The sequence below is a fragment of the Acinonyx jubatus genome, chromosome F2 (genome assembly GCF_027475565.1).
Source record: "Acinonyx jubatus isolate Ajub_Pintada_27869175 chromosome F2, VMU_Ajub_asm_v1.0, whole genome shotgun sequence".
Classification (NCBI taxonomy): domain Eukaryota; kingdom Metazoa; phylum Chordata; class Mammalia; order Carnivora; family Felidae; genus Acinonyx; species Acinonyx jubatus.
Genome location: NC_069394.1, coordinates 79,065,548 through 79,086,120, shown reverse-complemented (window position 1 = coordinate 79,086,120; position 20,573 = coordinate 79,065,548). Strand labels below are relative to the sequence as shown.

General features: G+C 37.1%; 1 protein-coding gene across 3 annotated transcripts in view; it reads left to right on the top strand.

The window, feature by feature from the left end:
- Positions 1-20,573, top strand: part of SNTG1 (syntrophin gamma 1) — an 886,518-nt gene that overhangs the window by 463,194 nt on the left and 402,751 nt on the right. The gene's annotated exons all lie outside the window — the stretch shown is intronic.

Genomic DNA, 20,573 nt, shown 5'->3' with positions numbered 1-20,573 from the left:
TTTGCCAAAGAATATGTTAAATATTTATTTTAGATAGGTCTCAATCATTGCACAAAATTTTATTTTGCCTCAAAATTGTTACTTAATTCAAAACATTCTCCCAATATTTGACAATGTTATTCCATCCCTTCCTTTCCAGCATCAGCAGGGCTCATGCAGTCTGATGCCAATCCTACCATTTGCTTCTCTGTGAGAACCGTCTAGTTTTGTTACCATATTTCTTTGTGAAGCTTTTGTCACTTTTCTTAGCGAACTCTGTTCTGAACATTGACTATTATGTATCTAGATGTTTTATATTTATCTTTCTCTACGTTGATTAGCTCCTTTTCGTATTTCTATCTCTTCCAATGATAAATGTACCAAATGTATATTGACCTTTCTAAATTGATTGACCCCATAATTCTAGAGTTCTACATATCTCTTCTGTATTTGTTTGGCTTTTTCTTCCGTTTCTTTTCTTTTTTTATCCATCTACTTTTTTTCCGTGAAGGTCACATTTAAAATTTTCGTGATTTCTGGATATTTTTCCACAGGTGTGGGATTCTATTTCATTTCTTAGGATACATCCATATATATTAATGTTTATTTACTAATTTAGACAGAGGGAGAGCACACAGTTGGGGGGAAGAGGGTGGGGCAGAGAGAGAGGAGAAGAGAGAGAATCCCAAGTAGGTTCCATGCCATCAGTACAGAGCCGGACACAGGACTCAATCTCATGTACTATGAGATCATGATCTGAGCCAAAATCAAGAGTCAGAGTCGGATGCTTAACTGACTGAGCCACCCAGGTGTCCCTCCCAGTTCTTAGGGTTTATTCATTACAGTTTAAAAAATCTTTTTTTTTTTAATTTACTCAACTTCTTTTTTTTTTTTTAAGTTGTAGTTTATAAATTTGAAGGCTTTGCTACTTGTTATCATACAACCTGTCAGCCATGAGAAAGAGTTCAGGAAATAGTATCACAGTCCCATTAATCACCACTGCACTGAAGAAATGCCCAGAGGTAGCTCTCTAAAATGCTACATCCCTTCTTGCCTCCTGAATCTGGTATTTACAATTCCAAATGCATATTTTTACACATTTAATACTCCTAAGGAAATATTTTAAATTGTGATACATTCTCCAAAAGCAAAAGTTTGGCATGAATCTTTAATCATAGGTAATCCATGGAGCTGCAAACAGATTGTTCCTAAGACCCACAAGGGCTGGAGAATCTTCTTTATATTTAGCCTGGAAGATTTATGCAGTAGCTTGGAAAGATAGAATATAGTCTATCTTTAGTATGGAGTCAGTTTAAAAACGTATTTTTTCTCACATGGAAAAACAGCAAATTAACCACAATGGCTCAGTGCTTTAATTTAGCCTGTTCCTATTTTATCTATGAAAAGAATAAACCTTAAAGATATTTCTCAACACTGAAGCAAATCATATGTTGCATGTGATGCAATTAAATGTAAAACTGCCTACATTGTCTGCAGATATTTTTAAAGGCATAACTTTTAAAATGAAAAGACTTTCGCTTTTGGAGCAGTTAAGTTCATGGAAATATTGAGGAGAAAGTACAGCGAGGCCCATATAACGCCCACCCTATGGCTGCTTCTGTCGTTAATGTCTCGCATTACTATGGCGAATTTGTTAAAAGTTGACGAACCCATATTACTATTAGCAAAAACGTTCCGTTTCTGCTAGGGTTGATTCTGTATTTTCCAGTTCTATGATTTAACAACGGTGTAATGTCATATATCCACCCTTACAGTATCATACAGGGTAGTGTCCCTGGCCTAAAACTCCCATGCTCCCCCACACCCCCACTCTTCAGTCTAAACCACTGGCAGCCACTTACCTATTTACCCCGTATATAGTTTTACCTTTACAGAATGTCATATAGTTAGAATTATACCAGCCCGCAGCCAGTTTCTACTGGCTTCCTTCCTGTGGCAGTATTCGTTTAAGGTTACTCCTCAAATGGCTTCAGTGCTTACTTTTACTTACTGCTGAATAATGCTCCATTGTCTGCGTGGACCACAGTTTGTTTATCCATTCACCTATTGAAGGACATATTGGTTGCTTCTAATCTTTGGTAATTAAGAATAACGTTACCGTAAACCTTAGCGCGCAGGGTTTTGCGTGGACCTAAATTTTCGTACGACAGAATGAGCTTGCTGGATCATATGGTAAGACTATGTTTAGCTTGTAAGAAATTCCTGAACTGTTTTCCAAAGTAGCTGTACTATGTTTCTTTCCAACAAAAAAGTTTGCTCCACACCCTTGCCAGCATTTCACATTGTCGATTTTCTGGAGTTTTCCCATTCTAATAATTGTAGTTGTATCTTGTTGTTTGGAATGGCAACTCCCTGATGCGTGTTGAGCATCTGTTCATATACTTACCTGTGATCTATCTGTCTTACTTCGTGAAGATCTGCTCACATCTTTTGCCCACTTTTCAGCTGGGTTGTATGTTTCCTTATTGCCGAGGTTTTAGGGCTCTTTGTGTATTTTGGATAACAGTCCTTTAAGAGATACATCTTTTATAAACTATTTTCTCCCAATCTGGTTGTCTTCTCGTTTATGAGAGTGTCTTTCACATAGCAGTATTTTTCAATTTTGGTAAAATCCAACTTATCCGTTATTTCTTTCATGGGTCATGCCTTTGGTGTTGTATCTGAAAGGTTGTAGACAAACCCGAGGCCACCTAGATTTTCTCCCGTTGTTTCTAGTTTTCTAGTTTTGCATTTCACACTGAGGTCTGTGATCCATTTGGTGTTAATTTTTTTGTGAAGGGTGTAAGGTCTCTGTCTCGATTAATTTTTTACATATACATGCAAAAAATTATACACACACACACACACACACACACACACACACACACACACACACACACACATACACACACAACTGTTCCAGCCCCAGTTGTTGAAAAGACGGTGTTTTCTCCATTGTATTGCTTCTGTTCCTTTGTAAAAGGTTAGTTGACTATGGCTATGTGCATCTATTTCTAGGCACTGTATTCTGTTCCACTGATCTATATGTTTATTCTTTAAAACAATTTTTTTAAGTTTATTTATTTTTGAGAGACAGAGAGAGGTAGAGAACAAGTGGGACAGGGACAGACAGAGAGGGAGACACAGAATCCGAAGCAGGCTCTAGGCTCTGAGATGTCAGCACAGAGCCTGACACGGTGCTCGAACTCAGGAGCCAGGAGATCATCACTTGAGCCAAAGTGGGATGCTTAATAAACTGAGCCACCCAGGTACCCCTAATTGTTTATTCTTTTGTCAATGCTACACTATCTTGATTATTGTAGCTTTTTTTTATTAAAAAAATTTAAACGTTCATTTATTTTTGAGAGAGAGAGACACACACACACAATATTCAAAGCAGGCTCCAGGCTCCGAGCTGTCAGCAGAGAGCCCGACGTGGGGCTCACACCCACACACCGTGAGATCGTGACCTGAGGCGAAGTTGGACTCTTCACTGACTGAGCACCCAGGCGCCCCGATTATGGTGGCTATATAGTATGTCTTGAAATTGGGTAATGTTGGTCCTCCAACTTGGTTCTTCTCTTCAATGTCATGTTAGCTATTCTGCTTCTTCTGCTTCCCCATAAACCTTTAGAGTCAGTGTATCAATATCCACAAAATAACTTGCTGGGATTTTTTACTGGTCATGTGTAAAATCTATAAATCAAGTTGGTAAAAAGCAATGTCTTGAAAATATTGCTTCTTCTTATCCATAAACATGGAATATATTTCTCCATTGATTTTGTTCTTTTTCAATTTCTTTTATCAGAATTTTGTTTTCCTCCTATAGATCTCATACATATTTTATTAGATTACCTAAGTATTTCATATTGTGAGTATGGATGTTAATGGTATTTTGTTTTTAATTTCAAATTCTGCCTGTTTATTTTTTGTATATAGGAAAGCGATTGATTTTTGTATTGCTGCAAACTTGCTAGATCACTTATCAGTTCCAGGAGTTTTGAAATTAATTGTTTCAATTTTTCTATAAAGATAGTCATTTGTGAACCTAGACAATTGTATCTCTTCCTTTTAAGTGTGTATACTTTTTCCTTTTCTTGTTCTATTATATTAATTGATTGTATTAATTAGGACTTCGAATACGTTAAAAATGCGTGGTGAAAAAGGACATTCTTGCCTTCTTCTTGAGCTTAGCAAGAAAGCTCATAGTTTCTCACCAGTAGTGTGATGTTAACTGTAGATTTTTTATAGATGCTCTTTATCAAGTTCAAAAAGTTCTATTCCTGGTTTACTGAAAGTTTTCAAGATGAATAGGTGTTTACATTTGTCAGATGCTTTTCCCATATTGATGTGACTATTCTTTAGCCTACTGCAGTATAGTGATAGATTAAAATGCCTGATTTTGAAATGGTAAGCCAAGCTCGGAGCCTATGATAAATTCTACTTGGTTGTGGTGCATAATTCACTTTATATATTGTTAGAATCAATTGGCTCTTTTTTGCTGAGGATTTTTGCCTCTGTGTTTATGAGAGATACTAGTCTGTAATTTTCTTGTATTGTCTTTGTCTGGATTTGATATTGGTATTAATACTGGCCTCATAAGATGAGTTAGGAAATATTCTCTCTGCTTCTGTTTTCTGCAAAAGCATGAAGGGAAGTGGTGTAAGTTCTTACTTAAATGTTTGGTAGAATTCAACATGGAATCCATATGGGCCTATTCTTTCATGTTGGGAAAGTTTTAATTATCACTTCAATTTCTTTATAGATATAGACCGAATTATATGATCTATTTCTTCTTGTGTGGGTTTTGGCAGATTATCTTTTTCAAGGAATTGGTCCATTCCATCTAGTTTATCAAACTTGTGAGCATAGAGGTGTTCATAATATTCCTTTAGTATCATTTTAGTATCCATGGGATCTGTACCGATAGCCCTCTTTCATTTCTGATGTCAGTAAATTGTGTTCTTTCTCTTATGTTTTTAGCCTGGCTAAAACTTAACAATTTTATTGATCTTTTCAGTAAACGATTTTTGTTTTTATTGATTTTTATCTATTGATTTTTTTTATTTTTAATTTCATTGATTTCTGTTCTACTTATCATTTTTTTCTGTTTAACTCTGAATCTAATTTGCTCTTTCTTTCCTAGTTTCATAAGGTAGAAGCTTATTGATTTTTATCTTTCTTCTTTTCTAGTATGTGCTTTTGATTTCTTAAGATTTTCCCTAAGCACTGCTTTTGCTGAATCCCACAACTTCCGATTAGTTGTATTTTCATTTTAATTTAGTTTGTAATATTTTTAATATCACTTGAGAGTTTTTTTCTTTAACTCATGTGTTATTTAAAAGTGTGTTATTCAGTCTCCAAGTGTTTGAGATTTCCCAGCTATCTGTCTGTTATTGATTTCTTGTTTAGTTCTACTGTATTCATACAGCATACACTATGTGATTTCTGGACTTTTTTTTAAGTGCGTTTTATGGCCCAGAATGTGGTCTGTTCTGGTGAATGTTTCCTGTGAGCTTGAGAAAACTTATACTCCTGTCGTTGGATGAAGTAGTCTATAGATATTAATTATATCCAGTCCATTAATTATGCGTTTGAGTTCAGTTATGTCCTTCGTGATTTTCTGCCTGCTGGATTTGTCCATTTCTCATGGCAGGTGTTGAAATCTTTAATTAAAGTGCCTTAATTTATTTCTCCTTGCATTTCTATCAAGTTTTTCTTCATGTTGTTAGGTGCATATGCATTAAGGAGTGTTACGTGTTCTTGGAGAATTACTCCTTTATCATTATGTAATGCCTGTCTTTGTCCCTGATAATTCTTGTTTTGGTGTCTTCTCTGCCTAAAATTAATATAGTTACTCCAGCTTTGATTAGTGTTCGCGTGATATACGTTTTCCATCCTTTCTTTTTAATCTGTATGTCTCTCTATATTTAAAATGAGTTTCTTATGAACAACATACAGCTGGGTCTTGCTTTTTTTTTTTTATTCTATTTTTGTCTTTTAATTGGTGTATTCAGATGATTTACCTTACAATGATTATTGTTATTCTTGGGTTAATGTCTACTATATTTGTTATTGTTTCTATTTATTTGTGTGTTGTTTTTTGTGTCTATTTTGTTTTCTGCTCTTTTTCTGCCTTTTGTGGTTTTTATTAAGCACTTGTATGGTTCCATTTTTCCTCCATTCTTAGCATTCTCCCAGTTCTTTTTAAAATTTGATCAGTGGTTGTCTAAAGTTCACCATATACATTTGCAACTGATCTGAGTCCACTTCAAATAATTCTACTCCATCTGCAGATAGTGTAAGTAACTTAGAATACATTGTTCCCAATTTATCCATCGCATTCCTTGCATTGTTGGTGGTATTCATTTCACTTACACATGAGCTATGGTCACCAAATCATTTTGAACAAAATATTATACTTTTGATCAATTAAGAATAAGAAAATCAGTTTTATTTTAACTTATTTCTTATCTGGTTTCTGATCTGCATCATTTTTCTTCTCTCTTAAGATCTTCTTTACGAGTTTTGTAAGACAGGCCTACTGGCAACAAATCCCCTCAATTCTTGTTTGCCTGAGAAAGCCTTTATCTATATTTCACTACTAAAGAATATTTTTTTCAGATAAAGAATTCTTGTTATTTCTTTCCCCTGCCAACTGTCTTCTTTCTACTCTCACTTACTTGGTTTTCTATTTTTTTATTTGTATTTTTTTTAATTTTTTTAATGTTTACCCATTTTTTTTGAGAGAGAGAGACAGAGAGCATGAGTGGGGAGGGGCAGAGAGAGAGAGGGAGACACAGAATCCGATGCAGGCTCCAGGCTCTGAGCTGTCAGCACAGAGTCTGAGTCAGGGGTTGAACCCATGAACCATGAGATCATGACCTGAGCTGAAGTTGGACGCTTAACTGACTGAGTCACCAAGGAGCTCCTTGCTTGCTTGGTTTCTGAGAAGTTTTCTTTGTTTCTTTGTAAATAAGACATATTTTTCCCTTTGGTTTCTTTCAAGATTTTTTTTGTTTCTTTTTCTTTAATATCTGTGGAGTTTGGTTGCCGTTGTTGTTTTTGTTTGTTTTTTGTTTCTGGTAATTACCTTGCCTGGTGATGTTGAGCTTCCTGAATCTGTGGTTTGGTGTCTGACATTAATTTGAGGAAGCGCTCGGTTATAATTGGATAAGGGAGTAGTATTCCCTGTTAATATTCAAATCTCTGGCAGACATTTTTTAATAGTTTAACATTCCTATTTATTTCCTAGCAAAGCACTATTAAGGGTCACATTTTTGATAGGAGAGAACTATATTTACAAGAGTAAAATATGATTTACATGTTGAAACAGTGGCAAGTTATAGTGGGCCATGACTGAATAGAGGGTGTGAGATCCCCAAAGAGAAACATACAGTTGGTTCTCTCCCACAGTCACCAAAAAATGGAGTGCTTTAAAGAACTTAATAAAGTGATGTATGAAAAGAGAAAACTATTTTCTATGATATTTTCTCTCATAACAATAAAAATTTGTCTTACACAATTAGGGATATAGTAAATTGTTCAGTAGGATTCAAAAAAAAAGACAGAAGTATCAAATTACTACTTGGCCCATATTCTCCTAAGTTGAAGAAAAAAGCCTAGGTTATGTTGCAGGAAGATTATTTGAAAAGCCAACAAGAAGACAGAATCAGAAATAATAAAATGAGAAAACTTTTAAAATAATTTAATGTTTTTAAGGGGTCTATTATCTTTCTTTCTTTCTTTCTTTCTTTCTTTCTTTCTTTCAAAGAAGAAGTTTAAAATATTAAGGGTGAAAGCCATATAGGAAAATAAATTTAAAATGAAAAAAAAATCAGGGGTGCCTGGGTGGCTCAGTTGGTTAAGTGTCCGACTTCGGCTCAGGTCATGATCTCTCAGTTCGTGGGTACAAGCCCCACATAAGGCTCTGTGCTGACAGCTCAGAGCCTGGAACCTGCTTTGGATTCTGTGTTTCTCTCTTTCTCTCTCTGCCCCTCCCCTGCTCATGCTCGGTCTCTCTCTTCAAAAATAAACATTGAAAACATTTTTTTTTAAATCTGAAAGAAAATTTGCAACTGCACAGCAACCAAGATAATAGGTAGATAGGTAGGTAGGAAGGAAGGTAGAACGATGGCCACATAGATACATCACTATATAGAGATAGATACGTAGATAGATGGATGACGGATTCCGTTGTCTGTCCCGCTAAGATAAGGATCCATTCATAGTGATCATCCATCTATATGCCTTTAGAATCTTTTACTTTAAGATCATATATCCGATTAAAATTTTATAATACTCTTTCTGTAGTTTTAAAGCCAAAATCTTAACAACATAAATCAAGCAATGAGTATATTTTCCCACATTAAATTAAATCCCTATCATCAATATTCACCTTAATGACATATTATTTAAACAAAAGCGTGACTTGGACAGTTATGTCCTATGAAACAAGTTATAGACATGCAGTATTATAAAACTATCCCGTTATAAAAATTCATTTTTCAAATGGAAAAAGTTTTCATCAGTTCAGTAAGACCTTATAAATGCATACACGTATTTATACATGTATCATGTATTTATATTATTTATATATTTGTACGAATATAACTATTTTATATGTTAAATATATCTTTATAAGTATTTTAGGTGTATTAATATAAATACACTTATATAACTTTAGAATGATTTCACACAGAGTATGAGAAGTGATTCCAATGGACTAGATTCACATCATATTTCGACCTTTTCCCCCAATCTCTTCTGAAACTGGATAGGTTTAATGAGAAATTCTAGGCAAGAACTCTAAATGGTGGTATCTACTGGAATCCTTCTGAAGAGCTTTACAAACATTACCTATTTAGTCCTTAAGCTATTCTGTCAGGCAGATATTATCTGACCTATTTTATGCAGGAGAAGACTGAGTACTCAACAAACTGAGTACCTTTCTCAAGCATATCCATTTATACATACTTTTTTAAAAGTAGCTGCTGTGAACCGTGCTGTGTTGTGGTCCAAGCAGCAAACAATGTGGATTGATGCATCCTTGTCAGGCAAGGTGAAGGTGACTGAGGTCTGATTTGCTTGAGGGAGTCAGAGGAAGAAGTGCTGATAAAGTTCCATTAACTTGAGATCAAGGATACTTGATTAGGGGAAGAAATAGACCTAAGGGAGAACAGAGCTTGGCATTTTTAGAAATTGAAGGAAGGCTGCGGGGCTGGAACCCCCAACCAAGGAGAAAGACGAGGCCGTTGGGAATCAGATGATTCAGTCATCAGAAGGAATTTTTTGCATTTTCTGCTATGTTCATAGGAAGCCCCAGTGGCATGTAAGCACTGGCGTGGCAAGGCAAATGTGTACTTTAACAGTACTTGTGGAGAATGGGCACTAGTGGGTCATGAATCGGAGGATGAAGTTAAAACTGAGTAGTTCAAGGGAGAGATGGAGGTAGCTTGAATTTCCAGGGAAGTTGGAGAAAGATATAGTTGGGGCACAATTGATAGCATTTGGCAGTGGATTCTACATAGAAAGTGAAAAGAAGAGAGAGAGAGAGAGAGAGAGAGAGAGAGAAATTTCTGAATTTCTTCATGTTAAAGTTATGGGAGGAGTCAGTGGTTGAAGGAGGTGCCCTGATTCCAAGGAGAGAAAACAGTAGAAAGTGTTCAACTGAAATATTTTGATGTTCCAATTCTGTCGAATAACTAAATCATGTCTGAAGCCAAGAGGGAAGATACAGATGGCAAATTTAAAAAGAAAAAATAAAGTAGGATCATCAGCAAATAGAATCACAGAGCTGGACAAGGAAATCCAAGGCCACATTGCTAATTACCACAGATTCACAATTTAATTCTTGGTTTCCCTGACTACCACACATACGTTCTTAACCATTGAGCAAAGGAGCCAGGCAGGACACAGTTTTGTGAGATCTGAAAAATCCCCTTAATCACCACATCCACTCTAATGAACTACCATATTATAAGCATCATATGATGTTTATTACATACATTTTTTTAAAATCCTTCCTCTAACCTGCAAATGGTTGTTGCTGTTTTCATTTCACAGAAGAGAAAATTTGAAGTTTAGAAAAATAAAGCTAAGCCAAAGCATTGTTTTTATAACCTCTTCCTACAGAGTTCCCTCTAGGGTTCCCATGACTCCCATCAGCCTCAAAAGAACAGCGCTCTTAGGAGCACAGAGCCAAAGCGGGGCTCGAACTTGCCAACCGTGAGATCATGACCTGAGCTGAAATCAAGATTCCAATGCCTAACCAACTGAGCCACCCATTCCAGGCACGTTTTAAAGCATGGCGGGGCAGTGAAGGACGAGCCCTAGTGTCAGATTGTTGGCCTCCGGTCCTGGCCCCACCATTTCACAGCTGGGCTCTTGGGTGCAGTAACTTAATCTCTTGGTACCTACAAGAAGCTACAAGGTGGGAAGAGCAAAAGCGCCCACCTCACAGTGTCGCCATGCAGAGATGAAATGAACTAATATTTCTCAATTAACAGCGTTCAGTGTTCTTTTAGTGTTTGTTTTGCCTGTTACTGACATTTTTCTAAATATGTGTGTTTTATATTTGCCCCAAGTCTTTGTAGATCTGCTTACGTCATTTATTATTCAGAATTTTATGGTCTCGATTCCTATCTGAATAACAGATAGCGTCAAATAATACATCAGCTTATCTTTTCATCTCAAAGCCAGCTTTGGCCATGTTTTTTTTGTTATGGACACACGTCACTACTTACCCCTGGGAACGATACTGTCACTGCACTCTGGGATTTATGCAGAGGCTTTCCCTCAACATGTTATCCCGTTCTCAGTGATTCTGCGCATTCGTGCTGTCCCCTCTTCCTGGAATGCTCTATCTCCATTTACTTGCTTGGAGAGATATCACTCATCTATCACCGTCACTCCTTTTGGGGCACAGGTGGAGGCTTTGTGAGCTTACCCTAGATTATCCGAGCCACGGGGTCATTTTGATTCTTGTCCTTGCACAGTAAATTGTTCGCATCTTACCTACCAGATGAACCATAGCTGTCGTCTGCCTCCTCAGAGTTTAGGTGTTTTGTCTGGGCAGAGATCACCTCTGTGCACACCCAGCCTTGGAAAACCTCCATGAGTATGGTAAACCCACATGATGTTTGTTTGTCGGAATGAAGGAATGATGTATAAATGAATGTCCCAGTACCTATCAGATAAACTTATTGAATGCATGTATCTTAATTCTAATAGTTTCTGTTTGTAGTGGCCTTATTATATAGCGGGCCCAAGTGTTCTACAATAAGGAAATGAAGGCACTGAGAAGTTAAATCACCGCAGAAATTCATGCCCCCAGGACTGGTAGAGATACACTTTTTTTTAATTTTTATTTTTTTTATTATTTATTTTTTTTTTGAGACAGAGAGAGAGAGAGAGAGAGTGAGTATGAACAGGGGAGGGTCAGAGAAAGAGGGAGACACAGAATCTGAAACAGGCTCCAGGCTCTGAGCTGTCAGCACAGAGCCCGACGCGGGGCTCAACCCCACCGACCGCGAGATCATGACCTGAGCCGAAGTCGGACGCTTAACCGACTGAGCCACCCAGGCGCCCCAATGGTAGAGATACACTTTGAACCCAACCATTTTGGCCTTTGAGTTTGTACTCTTCACTGCTACGTGGTTCTTAATATCAGCATTATTAAAGAAGAGGCTGTGTTTACTTTTCTGTATTTATTACGTGCCAGACAGTAGAAATGTTGCTTTGGGAATATTTACTATTTTTTGTAATCTTCACAACTTCCCTGCAGAAGAGGTATATCAGATTCAAAAACTGAGAATTCAGACTGCTGGTTGCTATTCTAATATATAAACAATTTAGACTCACTTTCTCACAGAAGAAAACGATGAAAAACTGTAAGTCAACAACTCTTCTAAGATTGATTAGAAAACTGTGGTCACAGGGAAAAATGACGCCAAGACTGGAGAGACAGTCAACGTGGGCATCATAGCTGGCTAGGAGCATAACCCACCATCGGACCTAGCAAATAGAAGGAAATGTTAAACTGCAATTGACAAATTGCTGGAAGCTCAGCGTGGACTAGATTAGGAGTCAGACACTCCTGGGGGTCTAGCCTTTAGGGGCCACTGAACACTTGTGTTTATCTCTAAGAGCCCCACCTGATTCTCACAGTAATGATCACGGAAAAATAAATACCCATCTGCTTCCTGCTGTACCAAGGGAAAAGGGGCTATTTTGAAATGCACTAAGAGCATTCTTTTCTAATTAACAGAGATATTTCCTCAAGAAAAACAACTTTACAGAACTTAACTGAACCTAGGAAAGGTAAATAGTGGCCTCCTGACCTCTCAAGATTTCCTATCTCACCCAAAGTTCGGGAGGGAAGGAAAGCTGAGAAACACTCATGAAGGCCACAGACCCGGGCCTCGGGCTCACTAAAAGACCAATTCCTTCTCAGAGGATCGTGGAATGTTTCACTGTGTCTCACACCTTACCTCCATAACAGCAGCCGCCAGCAAAAAAGCAGTGTGTGGACTGCAGCTGAGGGAACGCCAAGGAACAGACTCTATGTAAAAAGGAGTCTGTCCAGAAACTCAAAAATAACATAGGAGATAAAAACAAGGACACTAGAGGAAATTGCAACCTCAGACACCTATTGCTACAGCAAATAGGAAACACCAGATAAACAACAACAAAAAAACAGAACATAAAAAAGAACTTCAGTTCTTTTTTACCTATATATCCTGCCTAGTTTTGAATCAAAAATTTCAAGGCATACTAAAAGACAAAAAACAAAACAAAACACAGTTTGAAAAGACAGAGCCAACAGGGGTGCCTGGCTGACTCGGTTGGTGGAGCAAATGACTCTTGATCTCGGGGTTGAGTGTCTGAGCCCCATGTTGGGTATAGAGATTACTGAAAAATAAAATCTTAACAGAGAGAGAGGGAGAGGGAGAGAGAGAGAAGATAGAGAAAATAAAAGGCACTGAATCAGATATGGCAGAGATTTTGGAATTATCAGACTTGGAGTTTAAAATAACTGTAATATGCTTAAGGAATCTAATGGGAAAAAGTGGACAACATACGGTATCAGAAGCATAAGGATAGAAACTATAGTAATGAATCAAAAGTAAATGCTAGAAGGGGCTCCTAGGTAGCTCAGTAGGTTAAGAGTCTGACTCCTGGTTTTGGCTCAGGTCACGATCTCACAGTTCATGGGTTCAAGTCCCTTATCAGTCTTGGCTGACAGTGCGAGGCTTGCTTGGGATTCTCTCTCCCTCTCTCTCTTTGCCTCTCCCTCATTTGCACTTTCTCTCTCTCTCTCTCTCTCTAAATAAATAAATAAATAAGTAAACTTAAAAAAAAAAGTAAATGCTAGAAATGAAAAACATTTCAAGAGAGATAAAGAATGTTTTTGATGAGTTTACCAGTGACTGGACAGAGCCAAAGAATGAACCAGTAACCTTAAGATATTAAGGTATTAATAATCTTAATAATCTTAAGATATTAAAAATTTTTAGACTAAGGGGCGCCTTGGTGACTCAGTTAAGTGTCCAACTTCAGCTCAGGTTATGATTTCACAGTTTGTGAGTTTGAGCCCCGCATTGGACTCTGTGCTGACAACTCAAAGCCTGGAGCCTTTTTCAGATTCTGTGTCTCCCCTCGCTGTCTGCCCCTCCCCCGCTCACACTCTGTCTCTCCCTCTCAAAAATAATAAAATAAACATTAAAAAATAAAAGAAATTTTCAGACTGAAAAATCAAAGAATCAATCAATCAAAGAAGATTGGGTTAAAAAAAAAAAAAGGAACAGTGTATCCCAGAACTCTAGGACAATTTCAGAAGATGTAACATACATGTAATAAAAATACCAGCAGACAAATGAACAGAAGAAATATTGAAGTAATAATAATTGAGAATTTCCCAAAGGTAATGACAAACATAAACCACACATTTAGGAAGTTCAGAGAAAATCAAACAGAATAAATACTAAAAAAAAAAAAAAAAAAAAAAAAAAAAAAAATCAAATCTATACCTAGGCCCATCACTGCTGGAAACCAAAGAAGACCAATAAAAATCATGAAAGAAACCATAGGGAAAAAACAAAACAAAACTAAAACAAATAAATAAACAAAAACAAGTTCTTCAGAGAGAAGGAAAATCACATAGATCAGAAACATGGATCTATCTAAAGAAAAGAAGAAGGCTAAAGAAGGAATAAATGTAGGTGGGATAAAATATTTTCCTTACACTCAGTTGGTCTAACAGATAGTAGATAGTAGTTCTCTATTCAAAATATGAATGACAAGAATGTATTTGGTGAAGATACTAGTGTAATGAATAACAATGCTGTAAGAGGTAAAGGGGGGGATTGTGAATATCTTTGTTTACAATTTTTTAAACGTTTATTTATTTTGAGAGAGGGAGAGGGGAAGCTGGTTCATGAGCAGGTGGGGACAGAGACAGAGGGAGAGAGAGAATCTGTGCTGATAGCACAGAGCCCTATGTGGGTCTTGATCTCATGAACTGTGAGATCATGACCTGAGCCAAAACCAAGAGTCAGATCCTTAACTGACTGAGCCACGCAGGCACCCTAGGAATTGGGAATATCTCTTATAAGTTACCTGTGTTGCCCATGAAAAGGCATAATGTATTTGGAAGTAGACTCGTTGTAAATGTATATTGCAAACATTACGGCAATCACTGAAACACTTGAAAATATAAGATTGATATGCTAAGAGATAAGAGGAAACAGAACTGTATAAAATGCTTAATTAAAACCAAAGAAAGCAGAAAAATAGGGGAAGGCAAAACAGAAACAAAGAAAAAGGGCAACAAAGAGAAAACAGTTACAAATGTGGTAGATACGAATCCCACTATATCAGCGGTGACCTGAAGTGTGAATGAACTAAAGACACCAATTGAAAGGCAGAGCATCAAAATGGGTAAAAATCAAGAAGACCCAAGAAATTTTGACAATGTCTAGCAAAAATAAGCATACACGTATCATATGATCCAGCAGCAGTATTACCAACAGTGTATCCAAATTAATGGAAAACTTACTTCCACACAAAATGTTATAGGCTAATGTTTATACCAGCTTTATTCATAATTACAAAAAACTATGAGCAACTGAAATATCTTTCAATAAAAGAGTGAGTAAACAAAGTGGGTACATTCATAAAATGGGCCATTGTTCAGTGATACAAAGAAGGAGGTTATCAGGCCACAAAAATACTTGGAGAAACTCGAAATGCATTAGTGCTAGGTGAAATAATTCCATCCGAAATGTGGACATACTATATGATTCCAACTATATGACCTTTTTAAAAAGAACAAAACTATACAGACATAAAGTTCTGTGGTTTCTAGGGGGTTTGAGGAGAGGGAAGGAGGGATGATAGGTGGAGCGAGGGGGCTTGTAGGGCAGTGAAACTATTTTGGATAACATGGTAGTGGTGGGTATATGACTTAGTACATTTGTCACAGTCCGTAGACCTGTACAACACAAAGTGTGAGCCCTAACCTTGGTATAAACTAAGGACTTCTATTAATAATGTATTGATATTGACTCCTCAGTTGTAATGAATATGCCATGCGAATACAAGATTTAATAAGAGGATATACTAGTATGGTGAAGAGGGGATATATTGGATCTCTCTGTGCTTTCTCAACTTTTCTAACCTAAAACTGCTATACAAAAGACACCCTATTATCTCTTAATCCCCTTCACTATTTTGCTCATCCCATGACTCACCTCCCCTCTAACAACCACTGGTTTGTTTTCTGTATTTAAGAGTCTGGTAGTATTTTTGTTTTTCAGATTTCACACGCAAGTGAAATCATGTGGTATTTGGCTTTCTCTGTCTGACTCATTTCACTTTCCACAATACCTTCTAAGTCCATCCTTGTTCCCACAAATGGTATATAGAAATATCTACCATTATTTACACACACACACACACACACACACACACACACACACACACTCCTTATCTTCTTTATCCACTCGTATACTGATGGACATTTGGGTTGCTTACATAACTGGCCTACTATAAGTAATACTGCAGTAAACACAGAGGTGCATATATCTTTTTGAATGAGTGTTTTCATTTTCTCTGGATAAATGCCCTGTAATGGAATTACCAGATCTCATGGTATTTCTATTTTTAATTTTTTGAGGAACTGTCAGTTATAAATAAGTCAAGGAGATGAAAAGTACATCATAAGGAATTTGGTCAACAATATTGTAATAAAGTGTTATGGTGGCAGATGGTGACGATACTTACCATGGTGGGCATTGAGTAATGTATAGAATTGTTGAACCACTACATTGTCCCTGAAACTAAGATAATATTGAATGTTAATTATACTTCAATAAAAAAATCCTGAAAAAAACCAAAATAAAGTCTATTAAATTAAAAAGAAGATTGTTGGGGTGCCTGGGTGGCTCAGTCAGTTAAGTGTCAAACTTTAGCCTCAGGTCGTGATCTCCTGGCTTGTGGGTTCAAGCCCCATGATGGGCTGTGTGCTGACAGCTCAGAGCCTGGAGCCTGCTTCGGATTCTGTGTGTGTGTCTCTCTCTCTGTCCCCCCTCCCCCCTCAAAAATGAATAAATGTTAAAAAAAATAAAAAATTGGGGCACCTGCATGGCTCAATCAGTTCAGCGTCTGACTTCGGCTCAGGTCATGATCTTACTGTTTGTGAGTTCAAGCCCCGTGTCGGGCTCTGTGCTGACAGCTCAGAGTCTGGACCCTGCTTTGAATTCTGTCTCCCTCTCTCTCTGCCCTTCCCCTGCTCACACCCTGTCTCTCTCTGTGTCTCAAAAATAAATAAACATTGAAAGAAATTTTTTAATTTAAAATAAAAATAAAAGAAAATAAAAATAAAAAGAAGATTGTTAACTTATGCCTCTCATATGCAGCAGAGTCAGGACTCCAACTCGGTCCTTCCTACCCAATACTTGTACTTTTAAAAAGTCAACATGTCTTGTAAAATGACACTAAGCCACCTCCTAAGGAAGATGACTGCTTGGTTATTAGCCAGCACACAAGGAAAATACTAACAAGATATTTATTAGGAGTATTATTAAAAAAAAGTGCTGTTCTTGAAATAATATTTGACTGACTAAAAAGAAGTTTTGAACAACATTTGTCTTTTTTTTCCCATCATTTTTGAATTGGGTATTTTGCCCTTAGAGAACAAGAAGACATCATTAGCCTTCAGAATCTGCGATTCCATAATACAAGTATTCGTGTATGAAAGCATCAAAATTAGTTCATGTGTTTCTGATAAACTGCTAGCAGGTGACTTATAATCATACCATCTCTTTTGTCTTCATTAACTGAGAACAGATTTTTTCCCAAGAGGTTTTTTTTTTTTTTTTTTTTTTTTTAATACTGGCGTTTGTGTTAGCATATCCCTTTGGGCCGTTGATTACAAGTCGATTAAAAATAACATAATATATAAGGCAGAGATGTTGCTTTCGTCACCACAGTATCTGTAAAATGCAAAACACTCCCTGCTTCAAAATAGGTGCTCAAGTTGCTGAATGAGTTTGATTAGAGGGTAGCTTTCAATTTCATGTAGCAAAAGCACTCGACTTGTTCACAAAAGAATGACATTTTACTCTTGAATTTGAGACTTAATTAACCTAAGTCAAACCTTCAAATGTAGTACAATCATAGATGAGAGCGAAGAGGTATAGGTTGTTTGAGTTTTTATTGCTGGGGCTATTTGTTGTTGTGTTCTTTGTTTCTGGCTAAAGTGAGAGTTGGGCCAACCCAGTGCCGTGTTGCACAGGTAGGAGGTATAGGCCCAAGCTTCCTTGGAGAGATTGGCCTCTCTCTCTTTTTGCTAGAGGAGTAGATAACCAAGTGCTCCCCGTGGCACACTGAGAAGTGATCAGTACTGGGGTGCCTGGGTGGCTCAGCTGGTTAAGCGTCCAACTTCGGCTCAGGTCATGATCTCGTGGTTCATGTGTTTGAGCCCTGCGTCGGGCTCTGTGCTGACAGCTCAGAGCCCGGAACCTGCTTCGGATTCTGTGTCTCCCTTCCACTTCCCCTTCCCTGCTCATGCTCTGTCTCTCAACAATAAATAAACACTAACAAAAACTGAAAAGAAAAAAAAAAAGAAGTGATCAGTACTATGAAAATAGGCAGGTAATGTGTTGGAGTTCAAACAAGGAACAAATAAGAGTTGGACGAATGGTCCCTAAGAGATTTTTCCCTCTGTTTCCTAAGTGGAACTTTTTTCCCCTCCATCTTTCTTTCTCCACTTTGAGCTTAATGAGTGTTTGCTATTTTCATTTCTGTGCAAAACATTGGGCCAATCTGACATTATTTATTCAACAAATATTTTTATTAATTTATTCAGCAGTGTGTATTAGAATTACCTACTGTTTGCTACTTCTTTGAATACCGAATATCAGTAGATGTAGGAAATGAAATGAGGTGAATACTTATATGGAAACAAGACTCACAGGTGAGAATAAATTTTGATTGGCGGAGAGGAAGGAATTAAACAATTGGAAAGAAGAGAGTACAGCAACTTAAATATTTAATTCTGTTGCCCAGATGAATGGAATTTAGCATATGACCGGAAAACTAATATTAGTAGGGTTGGGCTCAAGCATAGGGGTACCAGTTTGGAGATGACAGTTGTCATCTTTGCCTAGGAAAGGCAATTGATAATGAGAGCCTCAATAACCCTCGGCACATGACACGATGGTTGTCGCTGTAGAATAATACTAGGCTGAATGTAAATAGAGTTATCTTTTCATTCATTCGTAGCTATGCTAGAAAACAGTCAAGTAACTGACCATTTTCCCCAAAATAATGTTTGCATGGCTGCAGATTTCTGTACTTTCAAATTAAATATACTATTCCAAATATTGTGGTGTTCAACCTTGCTTCGTCCAAGCCACTCTTACAGTCTGGATGGCCATAAAAATGGCACAATCACTATTTGTACAGTAACACTTTTGTCACTATTTGCAGAATGGTGATAAATTTATAATGTGTTTTTGTTTCAAAGAATAAATCGGCAGCGATAAAAGGCAGTTTTTTTTCCTCAGCTCATTTTAGTTCCGCGTGAAATCGTTTAAAAGCTTCCAGAATAATACCATGTACCCTTTTAACATCACAGACTGCCACCTACTGGAAGATAAACTAAATATCTAAAGATACCTGTGAAAACATACAATATTTGTCTTGCTGAACACACACACACACACACACACACACACACACAAATTCAATTGAAGAAAACATCGTTCTGCTTTATGCAAACAATTGGACTCCTTATTTCTATATTATGTTTTAAAGACAAGAATGTGTCATAGTTAACCAGAAACTAATTATACTCTGTGCGTTACCAAAAATAATTATTTACCTGCAAGTCAATAGATAGAAAAAAATGTGTTACGAAGATAGACAAACCAGAAAGAGGTGTTTGCTTTAAAATTAAAATATGTCCATTGATTTAATCTGCCAATGGTCCAATTGCATCATATTCTAGGTGCCTTAAATCTGTCACCTACATTCCCCAAGAAAAATTGAAGTCCAATCAGTTGGAAGAGAAACCTAGGAAACCACGTGATTATTAATGGAGAGGAACAGTTGTCCAAATAACTTAAAAGTTCCTTTGAAAGAAAAAAATGATCACTCGTGGAAATGTTTTTTTAAACTTATCTTACTCGTCTTGGCTATCTATCCTTAAACCCGGTAGTAATTAATCATAGCAAAATAATTCTTATATTGATTGTTATTGATGCAAAAAGAAACGTATTTTTCCCATCTCTCCTTATTGGTATGATCTTAGAAAACTGGAAATGAAGGTTGAGATATTATTAGCCCAGGGCCTTGCACAAGCTAAACATAAACTAAGTATGATGAACTGCATGCATTTCTCTACCCTTGCTTCCTTCTATTTCTGACTAAAAGTGAATAAAAACTGGTAAAACTAGTAAGGTCCACAGGGGCAACAGGAAGACCACATTGAAGTTCAACTTCTATATCACCTAGCCTTTGGAATCTGGACCTATCCCTGTGGGGCAACCTGAAGGAGTGGTTCAAAAGGAAGCTTCAGCAAGTACAGGAGATGTACAGAAGCTCGTGAGACCTGCATCAGGCTTGCTTTCATTGTTGGAAAAGGAAAACCACGGCTTGCTCATATGATGAGATCAACGCTAGTCTCGTACCAAGAAAAGCTTGTTCTGACTCAGTTCTCAGTTCTCAGTTCCCTGTCTTGAGGAATGAAACTAGATAGACTCTAAATTTAACCAACAAACGAAACACCCATGGGGCACACCAGTTCAGGGTAGAACAAAATGGTTACAGCAATGCCCGGAAATGTGTTCTGATAGGACTAAACGCCTCTTGAGGACAGAGATTCTATGTTTACATCTTTATACCTATGATGTTTAGCTCTGGGTCTAGTGCACAGTAAGTGCTGAGTAAATGTTTATTAAATGAATAACCACTTTTGACTGAAGGCTTTTTGATGAAAGCATCCTCCTATGCAATACACTGGGAATGATTCCCCACTCCTTCCAGCAATAAATAACTGAACGGCAAAAGCAAGGTGTTTTTATGCCAGA